Source organism: Bombus terrestris, chromosome 7 (genome assembly GCF_910591885.1).
Source record: "Bombus terrestris chromosome 7, iyBomTerr1.2, whole genome shotgun sequence".
NCBI classification, from domain to species: Eukaryota; Metazoa; Arthropoda; class Insecta; order Hymenoptera; family Apidae; genus Bombus; species Bombus terrestris.
The window spans coordinates 8,145,791-8,167,883 of NC_063275.1; the positions used below are offsets into that span (position 1 = coordinate 8,145,791).

The following is a 22,093-nucleotide window of genomic DNA, read 5'->3' on the forward strand; positions in this document are numbered from 1 at the left end:
GACTGATTTTCGCGAACGATCTGTACTCTGGGCTCCATTCAGCTAGGTTCATCGAGAATGCCGAAATGAAAAAAAAGCTGAAAAAGAGCCAACGAATTGTAATTCTGATTTGCGAATATCGAGCACTAATAAGTTGATTCGCGTTAATCGGGCTGGTTTTAAACGAGCGTTCGTATAATTCCGAAAATCATGACACATTGGGGGCTTATGTTACGATCGACTCTGCCGCTTTTTACTCGGAACACGTACGCTGATTGCGCATCGGAATTTGTTGCGATTTTGTTTTTGTAACCCACCGTGATTTCGTCGCACATAGAGGCTCGAAAACGCGCCAGTGTTGTTCGTTGACACGTAAAATAGGAGGATTAAAAACTCATTTTTCTGCATAACCGTCCTTTTCTCTTACTGATTAGAGAGAAGAAAGGTATAACATGATTTCTTGATGAAATCCTTTCTTGTTACTCGTCGCTATGCGTTAACACAATTTTTTATTCGGTCGATACACGTGCCGCCTTTTAATCTCCGACATGCACAAGTGTGCGGTGTAATTATAGCATTCTGTGTCTGCTTGTCGCGTTAATGGATACGAAAGTAATGTTCTCGCCATCCTTTTGTTTAGGAACAATACTTTGCCGTGCAGACTTTGCCTGCGGTAAAGAAGCAGAACATGACCTGCCTTCTTTTTCTACTGGCTATCTTAAAAGATTACTTTTTCTCCTTATTCAAAGATTAACTTTGCATAAACAACATGGCTATTAGTGACGGAAAGAGGCACCATTACATATTTTTTAAAAGATTTTAAATTGTGAACTTTCACTTATATCGCGTTGTATGTTATTTTTGATCCTTTTAATTAATTATGTATAAGATGTATATTTAATTAATTATAGATAAGATGAAAATATTTAAATGAATGTACTGTATACCTACTTATACAGCCGAACGTTGTTACATTACATCCTGAAAGAAGTATTCTCTGATTCGTGGTCATTTAGTATCCGCTTTAGAACAAACGAAGAACACGTTGAATTTATCCATAAAGTATAAAACTGAGTGAAGAATATAGAAACTATCTCCTCTGAATTTGTTGGAGCTAAGGACATCTCCTCGACTTCCATCTGCCTTAATGTATAAATTTATTCGTTTTCAGAAGGATTTTTCTACCCTGTTCAGTGTTATAGCTGATAGATTTTGATGCGTATAAACAATCCTACTTTTCATATCTTCAAGTGCTGTTGGTTCAACTTGATAAATATGATTCTTTAACCCTTTGAGTGCTGTGGACGCATATAGGTGTCTGGCGAAAGCTATCGGTGTGGACTAAGGACATATATATGCGTTTTCTGTAAGTGCCCGGCATGGACTAAGGATGCATGTATGAGTTTTTCAATTTTTCCGAACACCTACGCAGAAGTAATACTATTACGTTTGTGTGAAATAAATATAAATGCATTCCTTACGGCAGTAAACAAATGCCAATAGTGCCTCGTTATTGTTGAAGTGGTCACCACTTGTAAGAAAACTCTACATCTGGTTTTTTTAGTTTTCTCAAGCACTGAATTTTTTACACACAACTAAATTATTAACTTGTGTTATATTTGCTAAATTTAGTTTTCTAGTTTATTGTTTTCTAGTTTATTACCCAAATTCTAGTTAACTGTAAATTTCAATGTTTATAATAAATAATTAAAAATAACTAAAAAATAACGCTCTTGAATCATTTAATCTCGTGCAAAAGAATTACTATAACTTATTACGATTTGCGCCTTGAATAGTCAATCAAAAGAGTTCAGTCTAACGAAAAAGTATTCCGTCCACAGCGATCGTCAGCGCTAGACGCGCGCCGTCCGTACGGACCGCATAGGCCGCGAGTATTCAGCACTCAAAGGGTTTTAAATAGCCCCATATAAAACAATCTACCAAATGAAAACGGATAAACTTGTGCACTAATGAGAATGTGATCGAGATGATCTCAATGGCCGAGAATTCAAATAGCTATTACAATAGAAACCATATCAGTGCAGTGAAACACACACATACAAACAAAATCTGCTCTCTTTAGAGCCAATATGATGTACATTGTTGCCCTAATGTCGGCGGTATTTCAAATTTGTATTTAGGTAGAGTTTTAAAAATATACGACGTCAACCGTAAGATGATGTATTATACTTAAAAATATTGGTTCCAATTTAAAAATTCAAAGTTACTCTATGAAAGATTTTAGTATCATCGCAAGGTCAAATACGTGACAGTACAATCTGTGCCGCTCAATGTGCCACAACTATCGTTTGAAACAATTTATTATATTTCTCGTATTTTTCGAGATATCTGCTTTGGAAGATTCAAATGAGACATCCTGTACATTGATATACCGTTACTTGCACTCATACTTGGCCATTTGGCCATTGTTTAAAACAAAATAACTTTTTTAACGATTGGACCAGACGATTCGAGCTTCTTTGAGAAGTTAAAAGGATTAGTTTGCTAGACCATGTGTAAGAATAATTTTGAAAAAACTATAATTAGTCGGAATCGCAAAGAAAATAGCAAAGATAATAATAAAAATAATAGTAAAAATATTACATTTTACAACCTTTTTATTTGAACCTGAAAATTTAAACAATACGTTTTGTAGACTAATATTAGTTGTATACATACTGAAAATTTCATCGAAATCGGTTGATACAGAAACAAGCGACAGGTATCGAAATACGTAAGAATTTAAATTTATTACTGTTATAAGCCGAAAGTCGTGAAAAACTGCAATTTTCAGCATTTTTAATACTCTAGTTCATAACAACGTTAACCGATTTCGATGAGATTTTCAACATATAAGTATAATTGACATAAATCTACAAAACGCATTGTTTAAATTTATGAAAATTGAATTGCAGACAGATACAAATTTTGTAAAAAGACAACCTTTATTATTTTGTTTGCGATTCCGATCGATTGCAATTTTAATTTTTTCAACATTTTTTTCATACATAATCCAGTAAACCTATCTATCTAACTTCTTAAAAGAACTGAAGTCGTTTGGTCCAATCTTAAAAAAATTATAGTATTTTAAACAGTGGAACACTATGAATGTAAGTAACTTTATGTATGTACATATTCCGTACATGAAAGGTGCGGCTGAAAGTTATCTCAAGAAGACACTAAGTGATTTCTTATAAAAAAGATATGTAGAAGATATAAAATTAAATTTTTTCGTTCGAAGATTGATTTTTGTAAAAGTCGATTTCGAAAAATTTATCAAGTATACTTGAACATGGTTATTGAAGGTTATTGTACGTGTGAGAATATATCGCAAATGTAGAATAAAATGTTTTCATAAGATTTGTTTCCGGCAAAAATAAATTTGAAAATTTACCATACGCATGTACTAGGCCGATTCTTAACAAAACATATTCAAACTCTATTTTCATGAAAATGAAGCCTTAAACGGAACAATTTTGTTCTACATTGTTTATTTATTTTCTTATCTACAATAACATCCTATTAATTGTTTATTCATATCCAACCGGTAGTTAGCCAAGTATAAGCATAATTAACAAATTTTGAAACTTGAATTTCTCAAAAATCAAATTTCAGAGGACAAAATTTTGTTCTATATTTTTTTCTTAGTTTTTTTTTCATAAGCAATCACCTGGTGCTTACTTCTACATAATCTTCGGCCGCATCTTGTATGCCTGGAAGAACTGCCTGTTTCCATTGTTTCCCATATAATCGCTAGTTCATTTTTCGTCTTTCTTATCAGTTTATCCATAAATAAATTACTATAGGTGGTAATTATTATGAAACTTTGGTAAGTTATAAGAATAATTTAAATTAAGAAAATGTGTCTTTCGCGATTTGTAGACCGCGTGGACATGTTAAATTATGAATGTAGGTGTGAAATAATATTACGAAGGATAATGATAGAAGACTGAAAAGGATGTACTACTCTTTCAAGTGTGAATACAAAATAATAATAAAGAATAATAAAGCATTAGCACTGATCCTGTACGCTATATAAAATATACACTAAATAAAATCTACATTTAATAAAAATATTATAAGTTTAATTTTTAAATATTTTAATATCTATTTTAATTAAACAAACTTGTTTCATAAAATTAAGGATTAATTATTTTGAGTATTAAATTATAATATTGATAGATTATTTGACTATTTGTATCCTAAAGTTAACATATTGGAAGTGAATTCGATTTATACCAAAACTAAGTTGTATCAATATACTTTTTTACCTAATAATACGTAATACTTTTACACACGAATTTTAAACGTCGCATATGATATTACAAAAGTGCCATTATTCTAATTGAACGTGTTACAGCTTTCGCAGTATTCGCCCTCGTGATCCGTATTATACGCTCTCGTTTCGTATATTTCAAAAATTATTTGCGCAGTTAATTCTGAATATATTTATTCAGGTATAATATTGGAATAAAAAATCATTCGATTGAAGACAAATAATGAAAGAACTAAAATAAACAAATTATTTTTCCTGTCGCATACGTTTCAGTAGATTTTGATTAAAGAGAATAATTTAAGATCTGAGTTATCGTGTTGAAATGATTGCATTCAAAAAATGATTAAGCTTTAAATACAATACAGTTTAATTCACTGTATGGAAATAAATTGAAAATGTGGTATGATTTTATTTGTTGCTTTGTCTTCAAATAAAAGCAGATGGACCTTAGGATATCGTTCGTTATATTTGATTCGAACGAATACGACTTTTCTATGATTTATCTACGATTTCGTATCTAATGACATGTTACACATAACATATCATTAGTATGAAAAAGTTAATACTTATAAAATTTCAAATCTTGGACTTATTTCTATCTTATTTTACATATATTTGGATTTTTTATTTTGTTCTCATGAAAATGATTTTATTTAACTATTTTTCAAGCTAATTATGTTTTAAGGATAAAAGTAATTACGAGTAAAATGAATGATTATATGTATAATAAAAGCATTGAGTACTTTTACTCATCCAATATAGTTCATAATTAAATTTTGTCAGGAAAATACATATATCGATATAAAGTGATATATAGTACAATAGAATTCAATTTATCTAAACAAAATTTTCGTTAATAGCCGATTTACAGAATTTTTTCTGGATGAATTCGTTTCTCTGAACCTGAGCTCCTGTTATATGAACGAAAAATTGTAGGTAGTGGGGATAATTAGTGAGCTCCTATTATGTGAATTCCAATTATATGAATTGTTTGGATAAATCCATATAAATGGAGTTCTACTGTATAAGAAAGAGAAAGAAAGTGAAAGAAAAGAGTATTGTTTATTGTTAAATAAAATTTTACAACCGTTTGGTAATTGATTTACCGTGATTTAGAAATCAAAATTTCATATTACTATTCTTCTGAAGTAACAGAACAGGAAAAGCAATTCGCTAAAAGTTTCGTTTCAGTGATGAAAAGTCGTAGGCAGTTCTGAGTGTTCAGCTTTTTTAGGAATTCATTGAAACTTGGCCACAAGTGCTATTTGACTCAACGATATTAATGCATATTGCATTAATGTATTAGGCGTTCTTAAAATAACGCATTAACTTATGGTTTTAATTTAAAAGTTTAGCAATTTCTAGGCGCAGTTCGTGCTTTCATAATGCAATGCAATTTCTTCGGTTATAGCAATAGATGCGAATTCATGTTTGTTTAATGCATACATTATTTTAGTGGTCGAATTTGCAATGTCTTTAGGAAAGGAGAGTGATTCCTTAAACATTAATTTGCAATTCTAAAAATTAACCAATAAAATTAACATTATATCTTTTAATATATAATTTCCAGTACTAGAAAATAAAATAGAAACACGTTGCAAAATAAGAAAGTAATATAACAGAAAGCGAAATAAGAAAATAAAGTAAGAAGTTAGAAGTATAACATTTATATTATGTATATTAATACTAAAAAGGTAGATGCGAATGTCAAATTATTATTAAATAATATTATATTAGTAAATGCATTATTATACACATAGAATATACATGGAATGCACAACATAACTTATATATATGATCAGATTAATTCATTCGATATTTTTGTTAAACAGAGAAATATATTTCAAATGTTAATCCTGGTTAAAAATAAATCCCTTTTTTAATTTTATAACCCAGCTAAGGAAAGTTATTAACATTAATATTACATTAACAAAGATTATTAACATTACAGTTTAAAACACATTTATACGTCTATTTCTATTCACAATCATAATTCACTTCACAATCATATCGACATTTACAATTCACTTCTGTTGTCATTGTACAATACATCAAAAAACACATTTGCAAATTCTAGACCAACGAAGATATTTAAAATCCATCTTAGAAATAAACATAGTTACATACAAAAGGGTCAAGTACTATATTATTGTTATACACAAACGATTTCTTTCTGTGAAATATTATAATATTCAAAAATTAAACTTATAAGAATCCTTCTCATAAAAACATTCTCATTTGACTTATCAAAGTATAACTTAAGTTGGCAATTTCTAGTAGTCCACATAAATCACAGATACCAGCTTGCAAAAGTTTCTGAACATTTACCATAAAAAGCCTTTATCTCCATATTGGAGATGTTACATAAGACGTTTTGAAATTTCAATAGCGCTATAATGTGATACGACTGTCATGATGACATTGTCGGGTTAAACCAAACTGAGTGATAAAAGCAAACCTGAAATTACAAGATATTTAATGCAAACATATATAGTCAATCCTTCTATAACACGGTTAATTCGTTCCGTGTTGTGTCAAAACCGTGTTATAAAAATATCAAGTTATAGGACGACTGTGTTGAGGAGTGTAAGTAATAAGTGCAAATGTGGTTTCACTTGGAATTATGAATAATAATATTGGAAATTATTAATGTAATAAATAGTTGCCTGTTTAAATACTTTTGTGATCTCTGCGAAATGTATACCTGCACTAGGTATCTTGAAATTCTTGTATATTTCCTCAATTTATGAATCTAATCGCGATACCTCGCAGCCGTACTAATAAAAATTAAAAATGTTTCATATAATATAGTATCTTCATAAAAGGTGTATATAAATGTTCGAGCTTATTTTCACACGCTTGTATACATTTCGTTGTATTCTTCTAAGTAATTGTGATTCGTCAAACGAAAGTTACACTGCCTAAAGAAGGAAAAATAAAACAAAGAAGAAAAAAGAGAAATAGCAAGTTGAGTAGCCGAAACTGCGTTATCATGCCGATTGTAACACATGTTTTATCACTGCCGTGTTCTGTCTGGAAAAATATGGTGATACATAGCCGCATGCGGAATCGCGTTCATTTTTCTGAACTCTACGGCAGATTCGGCAAACCAGAAGAGGCTACTTTGTTGCCTCTACGAACGTGGATAGTATTTACACGGATGAATATCGGACCGGATAGATATTAGCTTTCAGCAAAATATTTTTCAGCAGTGGACGTGGCGAAAAAACACACTACCCCCCCCCCCTCTGTTACGCCCTGGCATATTAGCGCCTCCGGCATTCCTACAGTTTGTTCGGTGTATGAAACGCGAATGCCGTTTTCCGTTAGTTCCGGATCGATGTTCTTTTTGCATTGTTCGTTTTTGTTTTCCTGCGTTTGACTCAACTTCATAACTATTCGCAGCTTAGCTTGTCGTACCAACAAATTTATCCTCTCTCTGGTTACAGATTAAATTCGCGGGGCTTGCCTGACCCAATGGATCCCGTAATCTTTTCTTTTCTTCGGCAATCACAGGCAAATTAACTCTTAGAGTACAAACTGCGAAGTACACTGACAAAGCGGAACGGAAAGACCTTGTTGGCAAAAGGGCACAGTTTCATTTCTTGCGACCCTTGTTGATATCATACAAATTTTTCATACAGCACCATTTCATTTATCGCTTCGCGTGTAGGATAAAATTTGAAATTAGGAAAATCAGTGTTTATACGACCGTTCTGATTATTTTCTGATACATGCTGGCGATTGTATTAAGAACATTTTAGACGGCGAGGAGTGAAATTATTTTGCTGGGTGAAATTGGGGAATAATTTAAATGATTTGCCGTGTTTCAATTTTCTCAAAAATTAACGCGAAATGTTTTAAGCTGTAGGATATATGATCGTTTGATTGTCTCATTGGGCAGTGTCTGGGTTTGAGTCTGTTGCTAGCAATATTAAATTACTGTGTAATGGACAGGTCATTTGGGTATTATGCTTTCCGCACTCTAAATTTAATGTGTACAGTTTACTAGATAGGCTATTTAGATGATTTTCCAGTCAAGCTTTAAATTTGTTTACAAAGCATTCTATTTCTTCTTTGACTGTTTTAGTACCTAGATCTTTTCCGAGGTCATCGTTACGAACATACCACGAGGCATTCATAGATGTACAAAGTATTATCGACTGCAGTGATTCTACTTTTTTAATGTGGCTATTAACTGTTGTTCGAAGTCCTCGATGGGTTTTATGACAACTCTGATATTAATAGTTTGTTTTTAGAATTTAGCTGCGAGTATCTTTTTGTAAGCCAATACACGTGTTCTCTTGTTGTTTTCATTTGCTCTATCTTCTTTTGTATGTACTGTTTACATGTCAGTCTCTTGTCTAGGTATGTATATTCCGAGATATTTTACTACTTTCGATTATGGTATATTCTTATCGTTTAGCGTAACCGGAGGGTATCTGCTTTTTCAATATGAATGTGATATGGTTAGATTTTTCCTTCTTAACTTTTATCTTCCATTTTTTAAAATATTCTTGTATCTTATCCAGTGTGTCTTGAAGTATTTTTGATGCTGTTGTTGCGCTTTCGCAGAGTACTAAGATGGACGTGTCGTCAGCAAATATTGAGAGACTAATTTCATGGGTAGTAGACATATCTGTATATATATGGTACATAGAGAATTGGTCTTAGCATTCTGCCTTGGAGAATCCCTGCTACTACTTCCGTCTTGGATTTGTGCTATGAAGGTTCTATTGATTAAGTACGATTTGAGTAGGCGGTAGTAGGGCAGTGGGAAGTTCGTTGCTATTTTGTATGGTAAATCTTGATGTCAGATCGTATAAAAGGTTTCTCAATGTCAAGGAATACTACTATACAGTACATTTTATTCTCCACACCTGCCAAGATATTATTAACTCTGAGCACTTGTTGAGTTGTAGCATGAGTAATAAATTTCTTTTCTGTTACAATTGTTTTCTATCTTTTGTGGATGATTTTTTCTAGAATTTTAGATATGATTGATAACAGTCAAATTGGTGTAGGAGTGAAAGTGTCTTTTTCACATTGTAGGTCTTTTTTAGGCTTTTGTAGCATTAAAGATGAAAATATTATGCACATTATACTATAAGGAAACAACAGTCTTTATTCAATTTAGCAATAATAATAAGATTCCTTTTTATCTATTGTACGAAAACACTGCTTTTCTCGTACTCTCAATCTTTAATTTTGCACAATTATATCTAAACTAAATTATTGTATTTATAGTGAATCCTAATTTCATATTTCAGGAATAAAGAAACTGGCATGCATATGTATTAGCATTAAATATTATCGAGCGTTCTTGTTATTAAAGGAGTTGGCTATCCTCAGCTTATTAATTATTTAGCTATTAAGGTATATAAAAAAATACTACACTAATTTTTTTCTAAATGTACGTTTGCAATAAATATTTTATAATTCCTATATACATTCCCAGATTGGTTTCAAATTTTAGAAATACAATCGTGGTCGTTGTGTCTCATTGTAATGAAATTTCAAAGTGTTATGTTTAACACGTACAATGTGACCACAAAAATGTTTTATCATCAAATATTTTGATGAATCAGTGTATATGTATCATTTCTAGTCGGTCCATGCTTCAAAGCAAATTTCATTCCTTACAATATTATCGGTGCACTAGTACTTACAAACGTGAATTGAAGCAGTGTTGTTATGAATCGATAAAAATCGGTGATTCTTCACAGTGGATAGGTACAAGGGGAGGCGGGTCGAAGGTGTACAGACGTTCAAGTGGGGCAAAAGGGAACCACTTAGCCGAAACTGCAGGAGTCTGGAAGTCAGCAGCTATTCGGCAGACGTCACTGGCGCCAGCAGACTACCTTAAACCTCCCCTTTGTACCCCTACTCCTACGCCGACAATCTCATTCCCCAAAAGCGTCGCAAGAATTATAAAGTTGGTGGAGGAGAGCTCCGGGGGACTTCTTCCCTCACCACCTATCCTTGTTAGACAACCTCCTTCCTCTTCGTCTCTCTCCCCCGCGTCCTTTACCTACGCGCCACTTCGACCTAGCGACTCCATTTCTCTCCTGTTCTCTCTCCCTCTCTCTCTCTCCGCCCCCTCTCTCCCTCTCTCTCTGTTTTCCCGTTCTTTCCACTGTGTCTCCGTCTCGTCTCCGCTCTCGATGTTTCTCTTTTTTCGATATCTATCTTTGTCTTTACATATCTCATTCCAACTGGCTCCACACTCCTGCTCTGTCCTTTCGTCTTGCTCTTTTTCACCGAGCATGCTCTTTTTGCTCCCACTTCGAACTTTCCAACGCGAGGAAAATTGGTCGACGCTTCGTTTCGGATTGTCGGTCGCGAGTCACGTCAGGATCCGAAATCTGTTAACCGTTAACGCGAGGCCGCAGGAAGTCGTTCAATTAGACTCATGTACCGCGTGATTTCGAAATAACGCTACATCGTTCGATAGTTCACCGTAACTTTCAGCTTCTTCTAATGACCAATCACTCTGTGCAATTTTCTCTGCAGCCTCTCGATCGCTAAAAACCGATCGTTCTTTCCTTGTTCCAAGCTGTTGAACAACGATTACCTGCTGCTCTTCGGATTCATGTCGATGAATCCTCATCTGACACTTTCTTTACACGCTTTTTCGTTTTGTGATGTTTTTAGTTCATCAAAGAATTCCAGTCTAAATTTTGGTTAATTATATATGTCCTGTTCGATCTTGGAATTAATTGAATTCTCATTCGGACCCCATGTTACGAGATCTTCCAATTACGAGATCTATCGTTGCAACATTGATCTTTCATTCATGATTCTTCTTTTCTTTTTCTTTTCCTTCTCATTCATATTGGGTCTACATACGGGGAATTACTGGCTGTAAGAACAGTCATTAACAGTAACAAAAATTTCTTCTTCAACATAATGATGTTTCAAATGTAAAAGAAGATATAAAGGTATAACGATAAAACAAAAAACAATATATTTTTGAATAGGCATTTCACATTATATTCATTTACACAGTTACTATACTATCAAAAGCATGATTTATTGTACGTGATTTGTGGAGCAAAATTTGTCTATTATTTCTAATAATCAAATGAGGATTTGCATGAAACCACTAAATGCCTTTACGATACAATAGAACATCTGATGCATCTAATTTTGAACATTCGACAAAGGTTTTTAAGTTCATTTAAATGTAATCAATTGATTCTACATTTTCTTAGTTTCCAACATACTGATTTCTTCCTTTATATAATCTGTACTTTTCTATTGCCTCGTTATACAAGCAGAGTATTCTGTTATTAACCTTAATTTTTCTGGTAGATGATCTAACTATATACTATAAAATTTCTGTGGAATGAAAGCATCGAGAAATATATATAATTACATATTTTAGTTCAAACCATACTAAGCAATTTTTCATAATATAAATGAAACTTTTTTATTAATTTTAATTTTTTAGTTCATCATACGAGTTGAATTTTAAGTAAATATTGTTAATTATTTCAGCCTTTAAAAATTATATATGCTATGACTGATTATTTAATCTTTACATTGCTGCGATATTTCAACAAAAAATAGTTAACTGATTATATAATAAATGCTGTTATTATTAAAAAGAACAATAACTCGATTTTTTCGAATAGTTACATGTTTCTCGATGTAGCTTTATCATTTACATTTCATCATTTCTGGTATTTTTCAATGAAATTTTGAATTTCTTATATAAGACGGAGAAATCAAGAAATACATGTATGTTAACATAGTTATTTTACTTCAAGAATTTTGAACAACTTTTTGATAATATAATTTAATGTACAATAATTTAAGAAAAAACTTACGGTTTTCTCTAAATAGTAGTTTTATCATTTACAATCCATATTATTATCGTCATATTCCAAAACAACATTTAAATGCCATACCGGAATTGCTCTTCCCTAAAAAGTATGTACCTCCTCTAATAAAGTATCTTCCTGGTTGCAATTACATCTTCGCAATTATCTATTTATCGTACGCGTTCTAAGCCGTATAAAAACATAGTTTCCTGTTGAAGGAATCTTCGATCGGCTTCGATAAAAATCCCCTCAGTTGATATACCCCTTAAAGAATGCATGACAAGTGAACCACAACTTAACCCTATTGCATCCTTTAGTTAGAATATTTCTTAAATGCATGATTTCTCATCTCAATTGTATTCTAAAGTTCTCTTAATATATTACATACTAAACACATTCATGATTTATCTGAACCATAGTTTATCACATAATTCATAATACTGATTATTAAGTAATATAAGTAAAGACTATTTACAATGAACTCGCTAAGTCTGAATTATAAATGATATGTAATAATGATTTTATGTCATAATCTTGTTAATGAAATATACACATTGATCATTTTCTGCTATTCAAATAAGTAATTCTGAGACAACAGATACCAAATTAATCCTTACAGGCTATCAGCAGAGGAAATCATGTTCATTATATCAGGAGAAAAATTCCATTCTACTAATTTCTTTTTATTTTAGAAAGCAGTAAAGTCAAATAAATGTAATTTTTATTATCATTATATTTAATATTAGGCTAAAAGCAAAAAGATTAGCAACATTGCAATGGTATTATTACAGGACAATGATATTAAGGTAAAATTCGCATAACATGAAATTTCACCTGTGATAAAAATTAAGTTAGTATGCAATGCATTAAAACATTGAATGTCTTTTTCCCAGTTAAAACTAAAGTGATTTGGAATTTGTCATATTCGATGACTGAAAAATGGTTAACCCCTTATGTTGGAATAACAGTTATGAGAACACGATGTCCTCAACACCACGTAAGTCTTCTAAATCCTTTGCATTGAGAAATTTTCTTTTTTTTTTTCAGAAATATTTTCACCTGATAAATTCCACAATAAATTACACGTCAAATGTGAAAATTATATGATAACAACAAGTCAAGCAGTCAACCAACAGCTATCGTAATCTCTTCAATTAGTTTATATCACATTTCACTGTACAAGTTATCAATTTTTTTAGTTAAAGTCAAAAAGGACGAATTCGTCCCGTAACTACTCTTTCGCATCATCATCAAAATACTAAAAATGTAAACGTGCATTTGCATTTAGTACATATATCTATATATATGAGCCTCTAAAAAACCAATATAAGCATCACTTACTTTCATAAGTTCATTTATTTCAAGATGATATAAATGATAGCAAATTCTAAGATAAATTTTAAAAAATAGTATTTGCAACGTCATTATCTTTTTCTGTTTTTTAATTTATACAATTAGTTAGTGTGCTTTCTGAACAAATAATGTAATGATATATAACATAATATATAAAATAGTGTAATAATAATATAATAAACGGAAATTGTTTCGTTCTTATATAATTCGGTTCTCAAACATTGAGCTGATGGCAGGAGGTATTAAGTGGAATGGATTAAAGGGTTGCAACCCATGAGGCAATGGCGATCCTGAAGAACCGGTGAATATAACAGCAAGAGGACGATAACTCAAGCAAACCGGTAGTAACGATAGAACTACGTTACAGCCCCAGGGAGAAAAAACTTTTGATTTACTTCTGCGCAACGTTTGGTCATGTGCCCGTGTCCCATATATACGGTAAAGGACTGTTAACCCACTTCTGGACGAGCTACAACGCGATACAGTCTGTATCGATCAGTCGATCACGTTCCTCTTTTCGCGTCTAGATAACCGACCAGTACCTCTTTCGTCGCTAGAAATGTCCGCCAAGGTAGGCTCCCTCTCAATACTCGTTTCTCCGCACCTTCTAACACTGCCTTCTGTACCTGTTCCCCTATGTCCCCTGTGGGAGTGGTACTCGAACCAGGCGACCTCGACGATTCCTCCGTAATGCCAATAAGGAATGCCGGCAAGCATGCATTCTTGCAGACAGAAAATGTCGTGATCCGCCTGACCTGGTGGAAAAAAGCCTTGATTAAATCGAGACGGAAGAGAGGCGCAGAGATTGTACAAACGACCGAGTATGTGCGTTTATGTAACCCGTACGTTTCCGCGATTGGGGAAGAGGGGAACGCGCAACAATCGCATTTCTTTTATAGGATGTTCACTGATTGTGAACGGGAAAATAGAAGTCTTGTTTACTTGTTTTTATTAATTTCCTTTTTTTTTTTTTTTTTTTGCAACGTCCGTCTTTGCAATCTGGGTCGCAGGTAACATAATTATTTCGGCCGAATTCATGAACAATGCGATCCATTTATTACTCCCTTTTTTAATCTTTTACCGTGTTGCCTTTCCTACTTCCCTTTTTTCTTTTTCCTTTTTGGATAGTTGGTATGACAGTACTAGGTAGGTATTCTTATAAGTTTTGGAGAGGGAATACAGAATGTAATAATCACTGTGATAATTTCGTAAATAATACTAATATTTTGTTGCGTTAACTGATAACATTTCTGAAAAGATGACCTTCTTCTCCCTTTTACTGTTTTCTGTGATATTCGTAATTATTCGGTTAGTTTAGAAGGAAATTTAAGAAAAATTTAAGTACAATGTATTTTAATAACAATACACTTTTATGTCTTTTTTCAAATTCTTGAAATTTTCTGAAAGTGAATTTCGTCAAATAGTTTTTGAAGATCTTTGAAGCTTTAAATTGTTTCATATTAAAAAGTTCTAGAGTGATCAGAATAAATGGTAGCGAGTTGCACAATACATGATAATAAAAGTTAAAGAAGAACAGCTTTTGTAAGCTTTTTGTCGATACATTAAATCTAGTATAATCACGTTTTTTTATTATTTCGTGTGCTTTTGTTTAATTTCTATACTTACTGTATAATTAGGCGTTGATACCGATTGCACATAAGTACAATTTCCATTTCTCTCGAGAAACTTGTAATAATTTTCATTTAATCTCAAGAAATACACAACGAAATACTTTTATCAGTTATTAAAAACATTATAAACTATCTGAACAATTTAATACTTACATAATTAGAATAAATTGGATGCTTTTCACTGTTTACATTTCCAAATGTAATTTGGAAATTATTAATAAAGATTGCGTATTTGTATATATTTGAATTTTAGTATATAAAATATTCAAAATATAATAGCGCTTCTTATAGTACCTAATATGTAACACAATTTTCCATCTATTGTAGGTCTCTTTTTTTAATTATATTCATAGAAATATGAATTTGCATAAATATTTGCATTCTATCTATTATCAATTTGTAATTTTCGTCACGTTATATGTGTCTCATATTGTCTCAATATAATATATTGTAAGAAAAACTTATTATCGTTTCATAATAAATGTAATGAGTAGAAGTAAACCTCATTTCTTTCTAAACATAGTAATCACAATCATCTAAAAAAATATTGTGTATACTGGTGCGTTCAGTATATCGCATATAACTTTTTAAAGAACTGTAATCCAAAAATTTCAAGCTATCGATAATGTGCTTTTTGTCTATACAAATACTATAATCTATTGTAATTATGTGCTGTTTATCTATACAAATATTGTCGAAACTTCTACAGTTAAAGCAAACCTCGCTTGATGTTTCAAATACTGAATAAAGGAAAAGTAAGTGTCCTAATACATATATTTACATAGTACAAATATTTTTGTATTTTATTCGCGGTAAATATTCGAGAAAAGGCAATGGTAAAGAGAGTAAAAAGAACATGAGAAAAGAGAAATAAAAAGGGAAATGGAAGATGTGAACGTAGTAGTATGAATAGTGATAAAAATTGCTGGATAAATAATAAAGGGGAAAGGAGAAACAAATATGAGTTAAGAAAAAAATAAAAGGTGAAAAAAGAATTGAAAGGAGAAATTGAGGCGATGAATATATTGACGTATGCATATTGTGTAGAACAGTCACTGATTGTAAAGAAAAAGAATGTATGCACGTGTATTAAAATAAGAGACAGACTAAAAAGGAAGAAAGGGGATGAAATATGATATATATAAAAAAAGAAACAGCCAGGAAGAGCATGGTATGGAAAAAATGGTAGAAAAACAGTACAAGGATAAGTAAAAAAAAATTCGTCGAGATAAAGATCAGCATGTAAAGAAACATTTTGTTTTTTTTTATTTTATTAAGGTTTTGGTAAGAACATGGTAATTCTTTTTGATCAAATTCCTTGCTTTAGAGGACGATCGTTTTCATTGATTTCCTTATTAAGACAAACTCAATGGCGATTGTAAATATAAATACACGATGCTGATGTTATAATTATAGAAAAACCTGTAGTACAAAATAACCATTATGTTAGAAAAAAATATGGAGAATTCAGGATGATATGAATTAGTTCGTTATAATATCGTGGATATGATTTCTTGAGAGTAAATTATAGAATTTCGTTATTCGATTAGTCGATCTAATTTGATGTATAATATAACTTTCTTATATCCTATTTGTGTGAACTACTACATTCAATTAAAATTACTAAATGTTTTAATAATTAGTACTCTTCATACTATTTATTATCTTTGTAATACCAGATACAACATTTAAATTGAAGTTTTAAAAACATTATATATTTAATGTACATAGATTGGTGGTGATATTCAACTTCCACTAACATTGTACACGTGAAGATACCTGCAGGGATCTGTTTTCATTTTGTAACACGATTTCAACTTGCATCCTTTTGTATTTTATAAATTAAAACTTTCTAATTTTTTTGCAAACTAAAAGGAATAAAGTTATAAAATGTATCTGTTTCTGCAATAACGATCGAGAGCTAATGTTTATATTTTGTACATGAAATTGAAAGTTTTCCAAGTGTTTGTATAATATCAGGATATTTTATTTTGTGTGTGGCTATTAATTTTATATAATTTGAATCACATATCATTGAATCATATAATAATAAAAGACATTCTCAAATACTATATTATGTTGTCAAGAGAAAATAGAAAATTGAGTACAATTATTTATAAAAAAATTCAATCAAGTTTATATTACATATAAAAAATAAATTAGAATAATAAATACCTTATGGAAATCCATTACACGATTCAGAAGCGCAAAAGTACTTTCCATGATTTAAAATAAAATTGTTTATTATAGTTATCTCGCACAATTATCTATCTCGTAAAACTTTAAAAAATTGTAGGATCTAAATGATATAAGAAATAGCAATGAAAAAATATTAGAGAAAGCCTTGCAATTTTCTTTCATAATCAAGATATTAAAAAAAGAAATTCAACGATATAAATTGTCTAAAAAAAAAAAGAAAGTTATAAAATAGAATATTACAAATGTTTACTATTACTAATAGACAATATTTATCCTCAATCCTCTCAGATCTGAATCTATTTAGACTATAAGGAAAACTGCAGTTTTAAATAAAGTTTCTTTTTTGCCTAAAAATTAAAGGCTATCGCCGCGAGACTAAAGGCGAGATCTTCTATGTGTGTCCAATGCGCCTGTCGCGTCAGACGCAGCCTTATTTATACCCGAATTACCCGACATGCGGCCAAAAGAAAAGCATGATTCTCCATTGTGATGGTACAAAGTACAAATGCGGAGTAAGACTGCGTTTGACGTAGATTCACACGTCGGACACATATAGGAAATCAAGCCTTTAACGATTCGTCTGCGTAAAGTATCTCAAGTATCGTCGCGACGTCTCCAGGGAGGGAAATAATGAAGAATCGGAGGGCGACGACGCTCGTTCTTGCGAGGGGCAACCGGGCTTGTGGAGTTGCTTAATCGAGCGTGCGTTTTCAATGAATTATTCAAGATTGAGTGTCTAATAGTTGTCACGGCAGGCCGTGTTTAAGGAGGCGTTTATTCTCATTATCCAATCCGCGTTCACGCCTTTTCGTTTACGTCTAAACCTACACGTGTTCACGTGTCCTATGTTTTTCTTCTTCTCTCTCCCTTCCTTTCTTTCTATCAGCGTCACCCTTCCTTTAATTCATGCGACTTCTATCATGCGACTAATACGATGTTGTCCTTCGGTTCGATATGGTTCTATTCACGGAGGGGACCATGATACTCGTTGAACGACTCAAAGTTTTATCATTAATGCGTGTATACAACTGAATTACCAATATAATCGATCTTCCTCACAGGAAATTGAAGTTTCATTCGGATTTGTGAAAGGTTTTGGTATTTTTTAGAAGTCCTTTAATATTGTAGCGCCTTATGTCTACTCGTATTTTGTACTGGATTTATCTTATATAATTTCCTATATCGCACACTGCGAAAAAAGTTTTGGTAATAAATACGTGTGATACATCATTTTCTTTCTTATCTTATATAAGTATCTTGATGATTTATTATCAGAATTGTCTTCTATAAAATACGTGCATATGGGCAGTAAAATTGAACAATTTCGTATAGTTTAATCGTGTATTTATGTCATTACTATGTCTCTGATATTAAATTATTAAATATTACTATCAACAAAATAAGTTCTTGTTCAAAATTAAAACAAAACTTAACATGTTATATGTTACAACCTAATGGTATTACGATAGTTCCATCAATAATATTACGATAGATTAATTTAATATTATTATCTGTTTTCGAATGTTCTTGGAAAAAGCGTCAAAATTTGACTAAAAATCTACGAGCATACACTTGTCCATGTTTCTACAATTTAGGATATTTGAGTACATTTCACCCAAATCCTTAAGTGATCATTACTCAAGTGTAATATTATAAAAAACGATCTATTTGATGACTTATTGTTGAATGAAAATTAACGGGTTCTATAAAAATATTTATCACGAAGCCCACAACTTTATGAGTTAAATAAATATAATTCTTCAGTAATACATATAACAATTATATGTAACGTAATGAATATATTGTTTAAACATTTCGTCGACTCTCATCAGTCTCTATATCTGTATAAAATGTTACTATGTGTGTTATAAGACTTTTCAGTACTACTCCACTTTGACCATATTTCTCCCATTAAGATCGACAATAATTCCAGTAGCACCGATTCGATTCATATAAAACCACGAATAATCCACTAACAAGTAATCTCGATGTCGCGTTGTCGCGCGAAAGGAGGCCATTAAACTTTCATTAGTCACGTTGTTTACGATCAGTACTATTTAGCGGATCGCGGAGTAACATTAATCGGCTAGCGCCTAACTATATTTATACTGGCGTTCGCTATACTTAGGCAGTCAGAATTTGTATTGTACGCATTGGTATACATGCGCTACAGACGCCGACTGAGTTACATGAATAGCGTATTGCGAAAAGCACGGTTATAATTGCAATAATCAGCAGCGAATAATATTATTAGCCGCGGTTGGAGACCGCTATACTCTGATACACGATCGCCTCTTTAAAATATTGCCGCTGGAACGACCCCGCTAAACTTATTACCCCGAAACAAGCGGCAATTTTAACCGCGATTCCAGTAGAAATTGCACCCCCATATTGCGTCGATTGTTATTATTGAAAGAAACGCCAGCTATGCTTTATATTATATTACTCTTGTAATTAGATTGCTGTATGCGAATGTATTCTTCGAAATGAAACGGTGGTGTATTAGTCGCATATTGATCACTAGGTAAGAAATTATCCTTCTTTCTACAGTGTTGAGACCTTTCAATAACGTATAAGTTTCGAAATTCATTTGCATGTCCGTAAAATGAGATATATAGTACGTACAGTATAGACGTAGAATACGTAGATAACAGCAATAACAGGACGCGAATCGTTTTATAATACAAACACGAGCAAAAACAGAAGTTTCATACCTTGAAACTTGTAGTTAATACACGGGTACCTGACGGGTTTTCAAACTTAATTTTTTTCGAAAACAAAGCCTTAATTAAAAAATGTTATTCGTCTTTTTCGATTTATGTTTACATGTAGAATCACCATTTGGCCGATTACACCATGATTTTGGAGACATCGTATATAACGCAATAAATTTCTCACTATTATTGGACACAATGTCCAGCAATTAGTGTAACAATATGCGTATGAATGATGTATATGGCTGACAGATAAATATATGTAGGTGTATGTATATTAAGCTCAAAAATGCTAAATGATGGAAGAAAACGACAAGTTCTTTTTAAAGAGGGATATATGTGTATTGGCTTGGATCAGTTGAAAACACAGTCGCAAACACTACCTAATAATACCAAAGGTCTATTATATATTGAGACCTTCGTACATGTATCTTCGGAACGCATGATTTCCCGAAACTAAAATTTTATATTTTATATCTATTATCCCATTCAATGATATACACCAAATTTCGTCGTGATCAGCCACCAGGGTCATTAATATGGAATAATAACCATATTTGTTAGGTTTCATACAAACTTGTTATTAAATCTTTGGGTACTGGTTGGTAAATCGCATAGAACAGTAAATAATATTGTTAATAAACGTATTTAATAATGTGTATACATTAAGTGACAGTATGTATATACATTTCAAAGTTCAATAAAATAAAAAAGTTAATAATGTAATAGTATGCCATTCCGTAATTATACAGTAATTTAGTATTATTTAATGATACGTGGTAATCAAATGATGAAGAAAATCCTGCGAGTTCAAATACTTTGACTTATACTTATTACCACATCACATTGTTATTGGCGGAATTATCCCAGCTCTTATAACTTTATCTACCAAAATGTACTTTTTTTTATATAATTAAGTAAATATCTTCATTTAAAGAAGATTCTTTTGGGTTCTTAATAGTAACATAGCAGAATAATTATTTGAAGAAAGAATATTATATATAAACTTTTGTTAAATTAAGCTTTCTTAACGTGCTCTATCAAACATTTTTACCAAGACAGTCCAAATATTAAAACATTATAAGGATAACGTCTTGATAGTATAACTGAAATACAAGCTTGCGCTCTGGTCTGATTTCATGATAATTTTAATGTAGTTTCTCTTAATTAGTTTCTATATTATAATAAAATTAAAAAAATTATAATACTACAACAGAACACTATTCAATGTCATTAAACGTCATTAAACTTAAATGTATTCCATATATGTATATTTTTGAAAGCTTCTTTCATGTACCTGTTATCATACCGCGGTATTCTGCTAATATTATATCATTGAGGGGACGACAAATAATTTATTTATAGTTACTATTTCATACTTTTCAAATCAGAACAAGAAACTGTAATTAATTATAATCATTTTATAATTATAAATTATTCATCATGAAACAAATCCTTTTGAAATGCTATAATTATAGAGAATTTTATCCTATATTCCAGATTAGAGAAATTCTAATAATATCTAATTCCACAGTATTTTCAGTTTTCATTATCGTCATTATTAACGTACATACGTACGCGGAGTTGATGCGACGTGACGTTAAAACCTACTTAAAAGAACTACAATTTTCCTTCTTAAACAGCAAACAAAATTCTAACTATATAGGGTTAAGAACCTTGCAATAAAATCAATTTTTCTTGCCGAAAATTAACCGAGTTCCTCATCAGACTGCCGACTGAAATATATAAATAGCGTTCAAAATACAGAGGAGCAGTTTCCGGAACAAGGAGGGAAAATGCGATATCCTTTCGTGGAAGGAACTGAGAACCAATTAATCCGTCCTTCGTGAAATCGACGGAACGGTTGCAATAAATTCGTGCCACGATCCCACGATTCGACCCCCGTCGAAGATAAAGTATGTCATCGTCGGCGATGCGAGTCGTACGCGCCGATAGTCGTCGGGAAAGTTCTCGTTTTCGTGCGGATACGACCGGTCACCGAATATATAGGAGTGACGTGGCGCCGAGATGCGTGTAAGAAGGGTGATACGAAATATCGTCGACCACGTTTCGTGCCTCTTGCCATGCTACCCGATACACATTGGCCTACTTTTT

The 22,093-nt window shown here is 31.9% G+C and overlaps 1 protein-coding gene across 2 annotated transcripts in view; it reads left to right on the plus strand.

Annotated features, from left to right (window-relative positions):
* The window catches only part of LOC100643217 (forkhead box protein O), a 299,428-nt gene that overhangs the window by 193,795 nt on the left and 83,540 nt on the right, over positions 1-22,093 (plus strand). The window contains exon 8 of one of the 2 annotated variants that reach the window (XR_001099297.3): positions 13,129-14,324. The exons of the other annotated variant lie outside the window; for it this stretch is intronic. The gene's annotated coding sequence lies outside the window, so the exon portion shown is untranslated. Of the gene's footprint in view, positions 1-13,128; positions 14,325-22,093 lie in introns of those variants that run through there. 2 annotated transcript variants of the gene reach the window in all.